Source organism: Lepidochelys kempii, chromosome 10, assembly GCF_965140265.1.
Source record: "Lepidochelys kempii isolate rLepKem1 chromosome 10, rLepKem1.hap2, whole genome shotgun sequence".
Taxonomy (NCBI): Eukaryota; Metazoa; Chordata; order Testudines; family Cheloniidae; genus Lepidochelys; species Lepidochelys kempii.
Window position 1 is genome coordinate 48,707,465 of NC_133265.1, and position 17,204 is coordinate 48,724,668.

General features: G+C 49.3%; 1 protein-coding gene across 3 annotated transcripts in view; it reads left to right on the forward strand.

The window, feature by feature from the left end:
* Positions 1-17,204, forward strand: part of LINGO1 (leucine rich repeat and Ig domain containing 1) — a 462,452-nt gene that overhangs the window by 45,955 nt on the left and 399,293 nt on the right. For all 3 annotated transcript variants that reach the window (XR_012153954.1, XM_073303476.1, XM_073303473.1), the window contains exon 2: positions 5,951-6,150. The gene's annotated coding sequence lies outside the window, so the exon portion shown is untranslated. The remainder of the gene's footprint in view (positions 1-5,950; positions 6,151-17,204) is intronic.

Here is a 17,204-nt window from a genome sequence, read left to right on the forward strand (position 1 = left end):
GAACTAGCTTTTTCAGGACCATTTGTTCTATTTAACAGCTTGATTTTGGAGTTGAGTGGATGTGTGTAGAGTCGACGCTGGCTCACCGACTCTTGTATAGTTTTTATTGGCGTGCATGCACACCCAGGGCTTATTGCAATTGGCGCTTGTAAAAACAATGGAAGCAATCATTAATTAGCCTTAACAGCAGGCTAGGTACAGCCAGGGATGGAGATAAAGAGATTTGTTTAGAGGACAAGCTAAGGGAATTGAATTGGGTGTAATTTACCTGCCATGGCCTGGATGAGCTGGGAAATCTTGTGGCCCCTCCATAAGCTTACATAGTGCACTTTTCCTGAGCTGCTTTTCCTTTCCGTGTTCTCTTCCAGCCTCTCAGTGTGTCCATGATGCCACCTAAGGCTGTCAGATCCAGGGGCCAAGTGCAGAACTGGTGTGTGTAGCAGAGGGGATGTAGGTTATGTGTTGGTCAGTGGTTATGAGACTTAGGGTATGTCTTCACTAGCAACATTAAAGCATTGCTGCATCAGCTCTTTAACATGGCAGTGTAGTCGCGGCACCAGCAACTATAGGGGTAAAAAAACTACCCCCACAAGGGGAATAGCTACCAGTGCTGGTTCAGTCTATTCTGGCACTTTTCAGCGCTAAAACTTGCAGCGGTCGGGGGGTGTTTTTTCACACCCCTGAGCGAGAAAGTTGCAGTGCTGTAAAGTGTCAGTGTAGACAAGCTCTTAGAGTCATCTCTGCATATGGCCCAAATATCTTGTCCTGGATTGTTTACAGTCTAAATAAGGCCCATATTGTAAGGACATGTTCTACAACAAAAGATACAAAGAGAGATTCTCTGTCTACAGCCTTATTACATTCCAGGCTCCCCTGGTTCTTTGGTTTTTAAGAGTATTTGATGAAATCCATGTCTGTTTCCTACTTGAAATCATCATTCTCTTCTCCCTGTGACATCATAATTGTTTTCATAGCAACCAGTTGTAAGGTGACAAAGGGAAGATTGTATCTTTGGGTGGGGTTGAGGAGGCAGAGAGAGACTGCAGAGGCCAATAACTGGTTAAACACAGGTGCTGATTACATGCAGTTATCAATATCCTAAACTAGATCTTCTCTTCCACCCCTTGCCCTGTCTGCATTGAGGAAGTGCCCCTCCATTATCTAGTGAAATTAACAGTCAGGCATTAAAACAGCTTAGAAACAGATCCAGAGCACCTCGTGTCCCAGTAATTCAAGAGTTAACTACTCAGCCCTCTTTCAAGTCAGCTGGATTCTCTTCTTCTTGGAACATAATCTTCCTGGCTGCATGTCCACGTTCTTGCATGGAATGGATTCTTATTCTTTGCTCTTCATTTGCCCCTCTGTGCAAGGACCACGATCAGCAAATATAATTGCAGCGACTGGATCACAGGTCTAGAGATTTGGGAGAATCCTTTGCAAATATTTGCAAGTCTCTGCACTGAACCTTGTGAATATGTTGTGAAACCTAAAGGCTGAACGTAATTGGCAATTTGAGCTAGGATACCAGACCCGGGACATACATTGCAAGAGGTTGTGCACACCTGCTACAAAATACCTACATAAATAGACTTCACTTACACAGGCTTGGATCAATCTCCCCCCTCCCCCACCCACAAAGCATGCAACCTGGTGGTTATGTTAAACTATGATACACTTGACTGATTCCATTCTTGGATCATATCCTTACCATTAAAAGGTGACCACAGATATATTACATGAACCTGCAGCTAAACAGTTTTGAGGTGGTCTTATGTGCTAGGACAAAAGTGACTAAAGGAAGAGTTTGCATACTTCACTGTGGGCTACAAAACAGTCAAGCTGCCTTTTCTGTGAGAAGCTGTGGCTGTCTCCCAAAAGGGGTAAGTAACTCTCAAGGGCTGGAGGGTCAGCTGGTCCCACCTCTTGAATACAAAGGGCAGCCTTCCTAGCCTGCATCTCCTTTTACACCAGGAGGGAGGAGCTGGAGGGAGATTGTGAGATCTGTGGTGTTCTTTAGTAGCTCTTTTTAAACTCCCCTGGAAGTTTAGTCGTGAGTAGGCAACAGAAGACTGGTTTGTTCCTCTCGGCAGAATTCCTCTCATTGGCAGAGAGAGGCTCTATTCTCCATAACTGGGCTGCAGGTCCCCAAAGTCCTCTGCTCTCGTTTCTGTGTGTGTGAGAGACATACACACGCACACGGTGTGCCTCTTCAAAGCTCCTCCCTGGATGGGAGCTTCATCAGCTTCCAGCCAGACCAGTCTGGTGACTTGGCCTAACCAAGGGACAGTGGGCAAACACTGCAGCTGGAGGCAGCACATAACTGGAAAAGCTTTACCCTCGACAACACACCCTCTCATGCGGGTTCTGCATCTTCCTGAATAGAAGGATGGAGATGGCCGGCTGCTTGAGTTTGCCCCTACTTAGGAACCTGCAGCTGATTGGCTCTGTCCTTCCCTTGCTTTTACAAGACAGATGGTTGCAGGCTGATATCTTCTGGATCTCCTGGCCCTCAGTCCTTGGTGTGTTAGCTAAAGGTCCGCAAGCAACCCCCTATGATAACTATATTACTTTGGAACGGAGATTTTTCCCCTTCTCAATATCTTCCCAGCCCTGACTGTCTCTGCAGCCAATTCAGATGGCTTCAAAGAAATTAGGACCTATTATTGGGTGGACATTACCCTTCCCAGGCAGGCAATAACCCTCTGACTCTTCTTTTAACTATGATCCCTCTGTTTTGCTTTGTTGCCCTAATAATTTTACACTTTGTCTCTATTAAACCATGTTCTTCATTTCCAAATCGGGTCACTCGAGGTCCGAGGCCATCTGAATTTGTTAGGTTGGGCCTTGTTATTTGTTGAACTTCTAGTGCTGAGCTTTACTGGTGGGATGCAAGATCTCCGGTGTTATAAATGAGCAAGGGCCCCATACTGACGCCTTGGTAACTGAGCTAGAGACGTCCATTTTCATCTCCTTGCTGCTTGTTGGGGTTAGCCAGCTCCTGGATAATGCACTGTCTTAGTCACGGCTCTTTAGCTCCTAGGCTGCTAATCTTTATATCTATTTAACGCTGCCTGCATCGATAATTTTTTTTTAAATGAAGTGAATACTGTTTGTGATGATGAAAGGCACTGGGATGACAGCATGATAATCTTCTAACTGTACCACCAAGGCAGGGGCAGTTTAATGTTCCTCAAACCATCTTGCCCTGGTTCTGTTGGGAGATGAGGGAGCTGTTTAGTATTCATGTCCACTTGGATCTTGTCCACACATTGGGGTAGTGTGCTCTACTGGATGTGATTTATAAAACACACTAATATTTTGCACATTAATTGGTCTGTGTAGACCCTGCTGGTGTGCTTTAATGTAGTGCTGTTTCAAACAGCATTGTGTTAAAACACACTAGAGAACCTTTAGTGCACACCATGTTAGCAAGCTTAAGAAATAATCCTCTCCCACCCAGGGGCCGCAGGTTTGTATAAATTTTGGTGGTGCCCACATGGGTCCAAGCCTCCCCCACAACCTGCCTAAGGCTCTGGGAGGGAGTTTGGGTGCGGGAGGGGGTTTGGGGTACAGGCTCTGGGAGGAAGTTTGGGTGTGGAAGGGGTGTGGGCTCTGGGATGGAGTTTGGGTGCTCGGTGCAGGCTCTGGGCTGGGACAGGGGGTTGGGGTGCAAGAGGGGATGTGGGACGGGGTTTGGGTGTGGGCTCTGGGCTGGGACAGAGGGTTGGGGTGTGGGAGGGTGTGCGGGGCATGGGGCTGGGCATGAGGAGTTTGGGGTGCAGCAGGCAGGCTGCCCCAGGGCTAGGGCTGGGGGCCAGAGAGGAGGACTCCCCCCAGCCCTCTCCCCTCCGGCAGCAGCAAGCTCCAGTGGAGAGGGTCCCCGGTCCCATCCCACCCCCCCACCCCCGGTTCCACCGGCAAGACACTCACCAAAGCCCCCCCAAGCTGCTGCTCAGGAGGTCCAGCCGGGATAAGCCCCCACCTTGGAGATGCCTGCTGGGGTGGTGGGGCTGTCATGCGCCACCTCTCCTCCTCCCTCCGCAGGCGAAGCAGCTGCCTCAGTCTCTCCGTGGCGTAGCTCCCTTGTAGCTAGCAGTGGCCAGTGAGGGAGTGCAGCACAGAGCAGCAGGGGGCAGTGGCCCGCTACCCAGGGCAGCGGCCCGCTACCCAGGGCAGGCAAGGACACTTGGGGAAGGTGCGCAGGGGTGGCAGGCGGGGTCGGGAGATGCTCAGGAGGAGGTGTGCAGGGGTGGCAGGTGGGGCCAGGGGAGAGACCCGGCCCAGAACGTTTTTGGAGCCAGGCCCCGGGCCCTGAATTTTCTGGAGCCCGGGCACCAAGGGCCTATACAACTCGCTGCCCCTGCTCCCACCCACACCCAGGAAAGCGCATTACCCCATGGCCTAGACAAGCTCGTGGTCTTGGCCTCTTTCTTGGTGCGTCTGGCAAGAGCTCTGTTTGTGATGATTTCTCTGAATCACTGGTGGGGGAGGAGATGGAACTTGGTTTTAATGAATCTAAAGAGGATTCAGTATTGCTAGCTCCAAGCATTCAAAAATCATGAATTGAACCCCACCAAAATTATAAGATTGGCTTAAAAATCATGAAAAAATCTGGGTTCTTTTTCTTTTGGTTTCTGAGCCTTTAGGGTGCACTTGGTTCATGTTCTCAGGCTTATCTGCTCCACCATGAGGGCTAGAAACTTGTATTTTTAAATGAAAGATGAGATTTTCTTGTAGTCACATGATTCACAGATCTTGGGCTTTAAGAAAAACAAATACAATGAAAGGGGTCAACACTGAGGATTCCTTCTTGAGGGTACTGGATGTGGGCAGACCCAGTGGTCCTCTCTGGCTTTGCAGCTGCCAGACCAACTAAACAAAACTTGGGGTGCCTAATGTGACCAGCCTCATTCTCTGTAAACCATGACATGGATGAAACAGTTGTGGAAGGAGCTCCTGGCTACACTGCACAAGGCTGTGCCCTCCAGTGTATTGCAGATAGGCCATCAAACAGCCATTGTGCAGTGTCATTATGTTCCCTGCCTGTCAGACCCTATCAATAGTATCTCTGAAGAAGGAGATGGACTATGTTTGTTTTATATGCCTGGCCCATTAAACCTGAAGAGGTACCCCAGGCTATCTTTCCTAGAGCTTGGCTGTCAGTGTTAATGGGTTACAACGTTAGTGTCCCTCACAAATCCATCCTGGCTGCTCCCAGAGCCAGTTCTAGGGGTGGGTGAGCAGGACAGTTGCCCTGGGTGCCAACTTCCTGGGTGTGGTGTACTGCTGAGCCGCTTGGAGATATAGATAGATATAGTTGCTCTGCTCTGATTGGCTGACTATTTTGGAGGCTTTTTCCCCCCTCAGCCATTAAACAACAATGTCTACAGAGAATCTAGCTCAGGTTAAGTGACAGTCTCATCCCGTTGGAGCCTCCATCTTGAATCTCCTCACAGCCCTGCCCCTTCCCAGGCAGACTTTGTATACTGGGAGGTGAAGTACACAAAAACTGGGCTCCTAACTTAACAGGCCAGTTTGTATGTGGGTGCTGGGCGGACTTCTGTGCATGTACAAGCGTTGGTATGTGAATGTGTGTTTGTAGTGCATCTACACAGGGTGCTGGCTGTCCTGTGCCAGGAAGGGGGTGATCACCCAGGGCACCAATAATACTAGGGGCAGCTAAATGCTGTATATCGGCCTGTGGCAGCTTGCAGGCGGGGAGGAGCTGAGATGCCTGACTGTTTGCCTAAGGAAGCAGCCATGCTGGAGCTGGCCAGGGTGTGTGTGTGTGTGAGAGAGAGAGAGTGGTGGTTTTGACCTTCCTCTGCCTTAACTGAACTGGGGAGACAATCACATTTGTCCAGCATGAGTGACGAGGAAGGCCCCATGACCATTAGGCCACGTTGCTCAGATTGTGCTGCTAAATTTTGTGTTTCCTTTCTCACTTCAGCCTGCTGTGCCTGAGGGCCTTGAGCTGTTCTCAACATCTGGAGACCCAAAGGAGCAGCCCCACATCCTTGGGACCTCAGCACTTGTAGAGGACTCTGCTGTGCCAAGAAGAGCCTTGCTGAAAGAAGCCCACCACCAGGAAAAGGCCAAAGGCTGCAGCCTCCTGTAGCCCCACCCAGGGTCTCTTGGGGCTCTCTGAAGGTAAGACCCATATTCATTCTCTTTCCTTGGCAAACAGGCCTCCCTGTTGTTCCCCAGCTGAGGGCCATTTGCTTCTTGGTTGCCTTGTGTCATGTCACATCCCTCGCCTCATCCAAGCGGGAGTTTGATTCCTTGCACTTCAGTGACAGATGGTGGCAAGGTTTGGCATGCGCGTCTGCTGCTCTGTGATGTGTTGGCCTGTGGCTTTGCCGTCCAGGACTTGCAGGGGATTGTAGAGGGGAGTAGGACGTGTGTAGATGGGTGAAATCTTCTGCAAGCAATGCAGGAATTCTCTCTCTCTGCTTTGCTTTTCAAAGGGGTAGAATCAGAGCAGAAAGGCCCCCATTTTAACCCATCTTCTCTGTCTGCAAAGTCTAAGCCAGTGCTTATATTTGTGTGTCTTTTAGAGTATCCTTTGGTGGTCATAAAATGATGCAAAATCATGGTGAGTGGGCAGAGAACAACCTGACTCTGACCAAGCCCGCAGTAACCGACCAGTGTAGTAAGCCCAACCCCCATGTACAGCCCTGCAGTAACAAACCAGAATGTTCAGGTAAGCTCCTGTAAGCAACCCGAGGAGGATGGTTTTCTATTCTGGGAGCGCTGAGAGGCCCAGCTGTACATACACCTAGTAAGAGAGAGCCACTGCCTTCTAGACAAGACAGACTAAAGGTGGGTGGGGAAATGGGCACAGGGAAAAGTGAAGTGCTCAAGTCTGAAGTTTGTTAATATAGCGCCATCGCCATGGGCCATTGCACGTAATACAATAAATAAATAAAAGGTGAAAAACAACACAACTTCCAAGAACAGATACAAATGAAAACCACAGGATTCCCCTTCCCTAAAATTAGTGACACCTTTCAAATCCGCACGGGAAGGTGAAGTAACTTGCCCGTGATCACCCAACGGAGGAGTGGCAAAGGCAGGAATGCAACGCAGGTCTTCCAAGTCCTGCGCTAGTGCCCTGTCTGCTAGCCTACACTGCCTCCCAATAAGAAATGGGGTTGAACAGCCTTATGGTGATGACCTAGTGCACTCAGTCCGGCCCCCATGAACACCTTGACAATGCAGGTCCCTTGCCCTGGCTTCCTGCAGGTGGCCATGCTGGTACAGAAAGGGTTAACAATAAGCGCAGCCGGGTTAGGACAGAATGAAGCATAGGCCACTTGGATTCAAATGTTCCTGCATCCCTCTTTGTGCATGGAGTGGTGCTTCCACCACAGCAATCTCCCTCCTCATTAGACCCTAATGAGGCTGGGCTGGGGCTGTGGGAGCTGAATTGTTGTGATTGGTTCAGCTCCATTGATGTGCTTTCGATATAATTTTCTGCAATTTGTCTCAATAAAACCCTTAAGAGTTCCCAGAATGGGCCCAGCCTTCTCTCCCCCAGAAGAGGCCTGGAGGGCATAGAAAGAGGCTTTCAGCTGGAGGCGGGCTGGGGGTGCAGTGCCGCTGGAATAGATGGAAAACATTACCCTGACATTGTCTGGAGATTAGTGGTGTTCTTCTCCTAGCAAAGGGACACATTCCCCATCATTAAAGCACAGGGTGCTCCCATGTGCTTCTTCTCTCTCTAACCATTTTTCTTCTCTCTCACATGCTTCCAATCCCTCCCGTCTGCCCTCCGCACTGAGTAGATTTTAGAGGGGGTGAATGGATGCGCTTTTTGGGTGCTAATGCCTTGTCTTCATGAGGGAAAAAGGTGTTCTTAATTCGAGGCAAAATCTGGGCAGTTAACACTACTTAGCAGGTTGAGTTAAAGACTGTTTTCTTGCAATAGAGGATTGTTAGCCTATAGGGCAACCTAGTCTTCTAACTTGGTAACTTGTGTGCAAACTGCCATCTTCACTAGGATTTTACCTAGAGTTAAGAGCACCCCCCCTTTTTTTTTTCTCCCTAGTGCCCATCCGTTGCAGTTCAGCCAGGGTGCCCAGTGCATTTATAGCCAAGCCCGCCTGCTTGCTCTGAGGGATGGTGGAGCAGAGGCACCCAGCCAACCCCTGAGCAGGCCAGTAGTTACTGTATGCTGCTGAGCTGCCTTGGTTTGATGCGGGCCGTGTGTGCTCACGCAGGGTGCACTGCAGGGGGGCGCCTGAAGGGGAGCTTCTCTGGGTCCGGTGTCGTGGGGAGCCTGAAGCTGCTGCCTTCTAACTGAGGGTGTGATTCTCCATGGCTGAGCACCTTGTGTCATTGCTTGCAATAGTACAAAGCAGCAGAGTCCCCCAGACAGGCTGCGCAGAAGCTGTGCCCAGGAGGAAGTGATGACACCAGCTGCAAGGCAGTGGACAAACAGGCCCCAAGAGGCTGACGGGGAGGAAAGATTTCAACAGCGGTGTATGTGTGCATGTATGTCCCGTGGGTGGTTAGGAACACAGAGATTACTAGACTGGATCACACCCTCGGTCCATCTTGTCCAGAGTCCTGTCTCCAGCAGTGGCCAGCACCATATGTTTCAGCAGAGTTTTGTGCACCTTCCTCTGTTGACAGATGTGGGATGGTCTACCCCCAGGAAGTTCTCACCTCGTAGTTAGGGACTGGATTAAGCTGTGAAGCGGGATGTATTATATTCCTTCCAAAAACTCTGGTCGCATTAACAGTCCTAAATCTGGATAGTCTCGTTATCCATTTCCATGTCCAGTCCCCCTCTGAGGGATTATTAATGTCCATGCACATCCTACAGAGAGAGTATCTGAATACATCTGTGTGTGTGGAAGCTGCAAAAAATCACCTCTGGTTTCCATGTTAAGGCAAATAATGACTGACTTACAGCTCCAGATCTGCCATGCACAGAGAGGGGATTTGGGAAAAGTGCTTCATGAGCTTGTGCAGTGGGACAGTGGGGGCCATGGAATAAACACAGGATAAAATCCCTGCAAAGTAGACAGCTTATCCCCTGGTGCTAGCCAATACATACATGCTATGCATTGTATTACTGGAAATGTTGGGAAGTGAAATTAACTGAATGTAGTACTATACTCTCCCCACAATTCTGTTCACCCAGGTCCAAACTCCCATAACCCCTTGGATTAGCTGAAGTAAACTTCGTCTTAAATAGATAGGAAAACTGCCAGGACATATGGGTGTTTTACTATAGCAACAGGGAGGGAGGTTCTCTTGCAGGCTGGTACTGGAATGTCCTAAAGGAGAAGGACAAGACATAGGATTGTTCTACCCTGGTACAAAGCTAGGAGGTGCCTTTGTGCCCCTTAGTCCGTGGAATGCATGTGTTCAGAGCAAAGAGATAAGGGGTGCACCACGAATCCAGGGAAACAAGGGAGAAAGCTCACGGGTTAAATCTAGTTTTAGATGAGGCACATGGTACCTTTTTACATGTAAACAGGATGGGTGTAAGAAGGATCGTCTTAGGAGGCAGTGCAGGATAAGGATTATTATTTATTGTATGGATTGCAGTGCTGGCTAGGCTCCACCTGAGGGCACTGTGGTAGGTGTTGTACCAGCACAATGAGAGACAGTCCTTGCCTCAGAATAGACATGATGGAAAGCAGAGGCAGGGAGAGATGGAATGACTTGCCCAAGGTCACTCAATAGGTCAGAGGCAGAGCCACCCAGGTGTGTGAGTTTTGGGAAGGAAGAGGTCTCTGCTTTGCTACTGCTAGATTGTCCCAGTAAGAACGCCATCAGCTGTTCTGGCCTGGGCTGGTACAGGAGGAAGGACTCTCAGTTCCTCCAGCCCCAGCCCCTCCTGGCTGTCAGGTGGACGGTGAGGGCAGTTCAGTGCAAAGTCTGGGAGCTTGCCTCATCTCTGAACGTGCCCCAAACCCCTGGTTGGGAGTGGGGAAATCAGGGCTCCACCAGGCCTGACCTGTCTGAGGGGGATTGGCAGCTGGGGTGAGTGGGGGTAATCGGACTGCCCACCTGAGGCTGGCGTTTCCCAGGATCGTCTGTCTGCAGACTGCAGGGGATCACAGCTTCTCCAGGTCTGGCCTTCCCCAGCAGTCCACTTCTACCTCTTCCCCTTTTCCTTGTTTTGAGAGTGTTTTTTTAAGAGTTATTTGACTCTTCTGCATCGCACCTTCCAGCCAAATGGCTTTTAAATTAAACCCTCTGCTAACTCATTAAGCCCCTGTCCAGGTCACTTCCTGTGTGTGTGATTTATAGACCTGCTTTTAACATTTATTAACTGCTAAATCACTGTGGCTGGTCAGTTGGAATCCTTCCCATTAGTTGCCTTGAGTGGTAAGCGGATGCCGGCCTTCTCCTCGAATCTGGGGAAGGCTGAGGTGGGTCCTTCCTAGGTAGGTATCTGTCCACCTGCACTCAGTCAGTCACATGTTGCTCAAAAATGGACTGAAAATGGGGGAAGGTGGAAAGTGGGTGGGGGGAGTGGAAGAGAGGAGGGGAAGGCTTCAGATAAAAGATGGAGAATGGAAAAATGAAAAGATTTAATGAGGGAAGATCTGACAAAGGGACTGGAGAGAAACAGCAAGGAAAGGGGACCCTAAATAACACCTGGGGAGGTGGCTTATCACATACCTTCAATGCATTCTTCTAGGATCTTATGCCCTGTAATGCAGGAAAGGAATTGTGCCTTCATAAGGCACTACAAGTGAGGGTCAGAGCCCCAGAGTTAGGGGCTGGATCAAAATGTCCCCCAAAGGGGTGTCTTCATCTGGGGGATTTTGGTGTGAACCCATCTCCATAAGTACAGGAGTCAGAATGAGACTGTTGCCAGAGCCTGAGAGCAAAGCAGAGTTCAACTCTATCAGACTCTGTGACCTTGAGCCCATCCCTATCCATACAGTGGGGAGACTAGCGCTGCCCTACCTCCCAGGGGTGCGAGAGGATAAATACACTAGAGATTATGAGCCACTCTGAGGCTGCGATAATGGGGACCAGAAAAATACCTTAGATAAATGGACGGTAGTTTGGGCAAGGGGAGAAGACTTCAGACTGCTGAGGGGTGGGGGAGAAATCCTAATTAGAGGTAAAAAGCTGGTATGTGAGACCCCAGCATTAGGAGCAGCTTTGATTTATTTCTGGTTTTTGTCCTTTTTTTCTGTGTGCACTTGACGCTTTCATTCGATAGGACTAGGCTGTGGTTTTTGCTGCACAATCAGGGCTAATGAGCACTCCCAGGAAATAAATTGCATCTTAAGCACAGCCTCACAGTGCAAAATAAACAGTTCCGTAGTGCTGAAGCTGCCTCGTCAGTGATCTCCGTCTCCCCTGAACTCACCAATTCAGGAGGTTGAGATCAGAACCCTGCTCTGCAGTATTCCGGGGCAAGCAGAAGGAGCTGCCATCATGAATCTGACACAGACTCTATCCGGAATGGTGTAGCCCCCGATGGTTCACCTGCTGGGATGTAATAGATGCCTATGTTTCACTTGTGGTGGGGCCCAAGTACAGCCCCATGTTGGTGGCTGCAAATCAAAGCAGTGATTCATCCTAGCGGCTAGAGGACTTTGTTATTTCTACTAGTATTGTGGAGCGTGCTCAGGTGGTGTTTGGGTTCAGCTTGCCCATGGGTTCTCTGCATGGGAGAAAGATACAAAGTTATTCCCCTGCCTTGCGTTATGTCTGGTATCCCACACATCCCTATCCCATCCTGGCTGGGGTGAGTGTCTGATGGGAGGTGGGCCGTGTGGAGTTCAAGGGGCATTGATTAGAAATGCATTGTCAAACAAAGGCTGAAATATTCCAACTCCTTGATGTAGAGCCAGGGGAGCCAGCAACTGGGCCATGTTCGAGGCCTATCCATGCTGCCTCTTTGAAAAATGCTTAATGATTCTAACTCACTTAAAATCAGGCAGTCGCGTTCCTACCTCACCCCGGGGTTTTGCAAAGCTTGTTCCAGACTGTGTCTGAATCGTGCTATGATCTTAAACCTCAGACAAAGCTCTGCTTTAAAGTGACTCACTGTCCCTCTGCGAACCACCTTGGAGCTGTAACTGGACCATCATTGGGACTTAAAGCTGGGACTTTTGAAAGTGGAGCTAAAAGACTAGTTGGACTACTGTAGCAAACTCTCAAACCTCTGGTATGAACCACCAGTAGAGGGCAGCAAATGCTCCTTGCTCTCCTAGGATTGGTGTGGGATCCTGTCCATTAGGTTAGCTCAATTGAGCTAATTTAAACACACTTTGAAACGCTCCTCCACACCCATATAAACATAGTTTGGCATATTTACAATGGTGTCAGCTGATTGCATTGTTACTTAGGTGAGTGTTAAGAGAGGTTTACAGTTGTACTGAACTTACTGGATTTGGGGGTCCTCCCCGTTGTCTAGGCAGAGTCCTGGTGGATCTGAAATCCATAGTTCTCCAGTTCCTCAGGGGGTAGAGTGAATCTGCTGCCCCTGCCTTTGGAAGTGATCTTGGTAACACAGTTGCTGTCACAACTGCTTTTGCATTCCCCAGTGGGGATGAGGCTTTAGATCAGCAACCCAGCCTGGACGTATTAGACCCCTGCAGTGTCCATAGGGACTACAACCCTCGTATTAAACTGTGGCTGTCACTGTTGTCATACACACAACTAAATTTAACTAGCAGCAAAGCCAGCATCTTAAAGCCGTTGGTTCTGAGGTACCTGTGATTTGCTGAGATCCGTGTCTCCTTTATCTCTTCCCCCTCTGTGTCTCTCGCTCAAATCCCAGAGCAGAGACTAGAAACTTGCTTGCAAAGGTTTTTTTTCTTTTATGTTTCAGAGGTTGATGATAATCTGTATGCAAACACTAGCATGCACAGGATTGCAGCTAGAAAGCCAGCTAGCACACACAGACCTCAGCTGGAGCATGTATGGAGCATTGCCTTACCAAACACAATGTAGTGATCTGGCCAGTATGAAATGGTACAATATGGTGAAACGAGACACCCCTTAAACTATAGGAAAAGATGACGCACTTACTGGCTGTAAAAGAGCCTCCAGCTGACAAAAGCCAAGCTTTTCCCGGCAGGGAATGGTACAGCAGTGCAAGGTGTGAGGGAATTCCGAGCTTTGGCAGCCCCCAGCTTCTTGTTGTAGGGGGAGGCAGTCTAGCCAAGTGGATAGAGCACTGGACTGGGGCTGCATCCCCAGCCTCTCCAAGCAAAAGGTGCTGTAGGGGAGAGTGATACATCAGGAAGGAAGTCCCAGCTGACCCTGGGTGTATACTGGGGCTGTGTTGAGCTTGGATGTTTTGTAGCTAGAGCCAAAGAGCTGTTAAACTGTGAATAATGTGACAGCTTTTTTTGGCAGGAGTTCAAAGTATTGAGGGGGGAAGCTGTGTGTGTGTGTGGGGGTAAATGTAAAAAAAAAAAACTGAAAAAACGCCAGCAGAATATTTTACTCAATTCTCCCCAGACATTTTTATGTTGGGGTTAAAAAGAAAACAACTTCCCAATTAAAGGATTTTTATTTGTAACATACCCTGGGAGACCTTTCTAAATCAAGAGATTCTTCTGAATAATAAAAGTTTTATATTCAGGGGAATGGAGGGACTCAGGCAACAGGTGGCAGAGGAGCTTGGAAAGAGAGGAGGAGGAGAGCTGGGCTGTTGTGATGGAGGGGAGAGTGTGATATTCTATTCGTCGGAGCACTTCTCTTCCCTGCTTTTAGAAATTTCTCATTTGACAGCCCTGTCCTGTCTTTGTGCTCCTGGCTGGTGCAGTGTGCGTGTCTGGGGCGGGATTTCATTGCCAGGGTTGCATTCACTGTGGAGATGTTTTACATCTAGCAAATGAAACTGGTAAATGCTGATCCTGGGAGAGGGGGAGTGGAGCTGGGCTGATGGCTCAGCTGACATTTTAGCTCCTGCCAGCTGTCTAAAGTGACTCCCAGAATATCTCCCTCTAGATCAAAGTGGATCTGGGCAGGTACATTATAGCGGACAAAGCCTTCTCCCCCCCCCCCCCCCCCACCATCAGGACTCTCACCACTACAGGGGCTTGCTGAAATGCATGGCCTGGCTGACTAAGTGCTCTGATGACCAAGATCCTAGCAATGCTGTATATTGTCAGGCTAAAGCAAATGGAGATCCATGCAGTCAAAGGCCACTGGTTCCCTGATGGTGATACTCGACAGAAGGAAGAACAGGTTTTGAAAGCAGGGTTTTCTGTAGCATGCATCTGGCAGTAGTGTTCAGCCTCATTCACATGAAGCCAGTAGACTCACTAGAGGCTTGAACCTGTGAAGTTCTGAGTGCCTCTTGCATTGTTTTGCTCAGCCTCTGAACACGCTCTGTATTACAGGCTTGGTCCCAAGAGCTGCAGTCACTTCAGTTCCCATGTGGCCCATGGCATCATACAGGGCATTCAGACTTCAGAGTTCCAAGGAGAATACAGCCTGTTTGGAAGATGCCTGTTGCTAGGGTGACCAGATGTCCTGATTTTATAGGGACAGTCCCAATTTGGGGGGCTTTTTCTTATATAGGCACCTGTTACCCTCTACCCTCTGTCCCGATTTTTTACACTTGCTATCTGGTCATCCTACCTGTTGCTTACTTTCTATACAAGGCCACTTTAACGATGGGTAAACGAGGCACTGAGATGCTTATGTAACTTGTCTGGGGGTTAAGATGAGGTGTAGGAAATAAGATCTGTGTTCTAATGCTGGTCTCTCTTTTGGGAATGGGGACAGTGTACTTGCCCTCTCTGAGCCTCAGTTTCCCCATTGGTAAAAAGGGGGTGTAAGAGGGGAGGTAGGGCCCCTCTGTTGACCCACTCTGGTAGCAGGAATTCAAACCATGTGTAAAATCTGGTTTGACCACCTAGTGCTCAGCCCTATGCTTGATACACCAGCACAGGTGGCCAGTGGCTTTTCACACACCCCTTGCAACTGGAAAAGCATTTTGTCTGACAGGAAGTTCCACTTCCTCCCAAAAATGTTTCTGTCTTGAAGGTTTTGTAAACTCCAAACCACACAAGTTGTCCCTGAAGACACTGCTGTGACGGCTGCTCGGTCTGCACCCTGCAGCTACAGGGCTTTGGTCTGTGCCACTGGGAGCTGGGAGAGAGGCCTCCCAGCTGGCTGTGCTGTGCTAAGCCCTCCTGCAAGAGCTATGGACACACGCAAGCTTCCAGCTGAGAAGTTTCCTGTTCAGAGTTGTAGGCTACAGCCTGCCTCTCAGCCTGCACTGAATTCTGGGACATAGAGCAGGTCAGCGTGATGCCCTAGCCAGAGTAAACAGTGCGTGTTGATCCCAGGGGGTGGCATGAAAAGTGAGGAGAGGAAGCAAAACCTCATACAAAAGCCATGTGGGAGAGGCAAGAGAGAGGTGGGACAGACACTTGATGGTATAAAAAGACAAAACTGCACTGGAATCAAAGGAGCTGTGCCCATGTAGGCCAACAGAGCATTTGGACGGGAGAGCGGTATGACTGAGGGGGCCATATGATATCAACTAGCTACGGTGTGTAGGTAGATTCATTGATAGAGCCCTACCAAATTCACGGCCATGAAAAACACATCACAGACCATGAAATCTGGTCTCCCCCCATGAAATCTGTATAGCATAGGGTAAAAGCACACGAAAGACCACATTTCATGGGGGGAGCCCAGCGTTTCTCAAACTGGGGGTCCTGACCCAAAAAGGAGTTGCAGGGGGTGACAAGGTTATGTTAGCGGATCATGGTATTGCCACCCTTACTTCTGTGCTGACTTCAGAGCTGGGCAGCATACCACACCATGCTACCCTTACTTCTGCGTCGCTGCTGCTGGTAGCGGCTTTGCCTTCAGAGCTGGGCTCCCGGCCAGCAGCCGCCACCACTCTCCAGCTGCTCAGCTCTGAAGGCAGCATCGCTGCCAGCAGCAACACAGAAGTAAGAGTAGCAATACCACAATCCCCCCTTACAATAACCTAGCAACCCCCCCACACAACTCCTTTTTGGGTCAGGATCCCTACAATTACAACACCATGAAATTTCAGATTTAAAGAGCTGAAATCATGAAATATACCATTTAAACAGTCCTATGACCATGAAATTGATCAAAATGGACCGTGAATGTGGTAGGGCCCTACTCATTGACTTTAAGGCTACAGGGGATCCTTATGATCATCTAGTTTGACCTCCTGCAGAACACAGGCCAGAGAATTGAACCCAGTGCCCAAGGTTACCTGGCCGGCCAGTGGCAGAATCAGGAATAGAACCTAGGCTATTGCTTTAGCGACTGGGCCACACTGCCTGAACTTAGCTGGCTGTATTCCCACATCCCCTGTTCCCCAGATGATGACACACCTGCCCTGCCACTGCTCTGGTGTGACCTGTCCAGCCTGCTTCTGCAGTGCCAGACTCCGTTGCGTGCAGTAAGCTGCCATACGTTCTCCCTCACTCTTTCGTTTATTTCTTTGTTGTTGTTTTTTCTGCCCTCCTTCCTTTCTCTTAATATTACTGCAACGTGCCCTAGAATCCCAAGGTCATTCAAGGGGACTGGAGCGATTAATGGGTTTGCTGTCCTCTGCTTGTGTGCTTTGTGTGTGTTTTATATAGACTGCACCTGTGTGTCTTTTTCTCCCCCTCTCTCTCCTTTCCTTTTATTTTCTTGTCCTACTTTTCAAATCAGACTGCTGCCAGTGCTCCAGTAAATAAATTGAATTCTGAGAGACTGGCCTCTTCTAAAGGTCAACTGACTTCATGAGCAACTCTCCTTGAGCGTGGGGCATGTGTGTTTGGAACACTAATTAGGATGAGTCCGTGTGCATTTGGGATGGTGGGTGAGAGTTGGAGTGAGAAGACTTGGACAAAGTGGTAAAGAGCCTTGGCAGTGATCTGGCATGGACATGAACCTCAGGGCCACAGAGCTCAGGAAGGGAGGGACACAAGGTGGCTCTGTGCCACCTCTGCAGCACTTGGCTTCTGGGGACTGGTCTCATCCCTGGTGGAAATTAGAGATGCCTCAGGGCTGCTCCAACCTTTGCTCAGCCACTTATGGCCACAAGAGGACGTTTTAGCAGCAGAGAACAGCCAGAGTACAGAGGTGTTTCAGCTACGTCCTCTATACCAGGCGAGATTGTGACATGGGATGGCAACGGGTCTACAAGCCTTGAGGATTTCCCCTCTGGAGGGGAAACTCCTGTGTGGCTGGTGATCACTGGCTTTCCTCCTAACTCTGTGCTG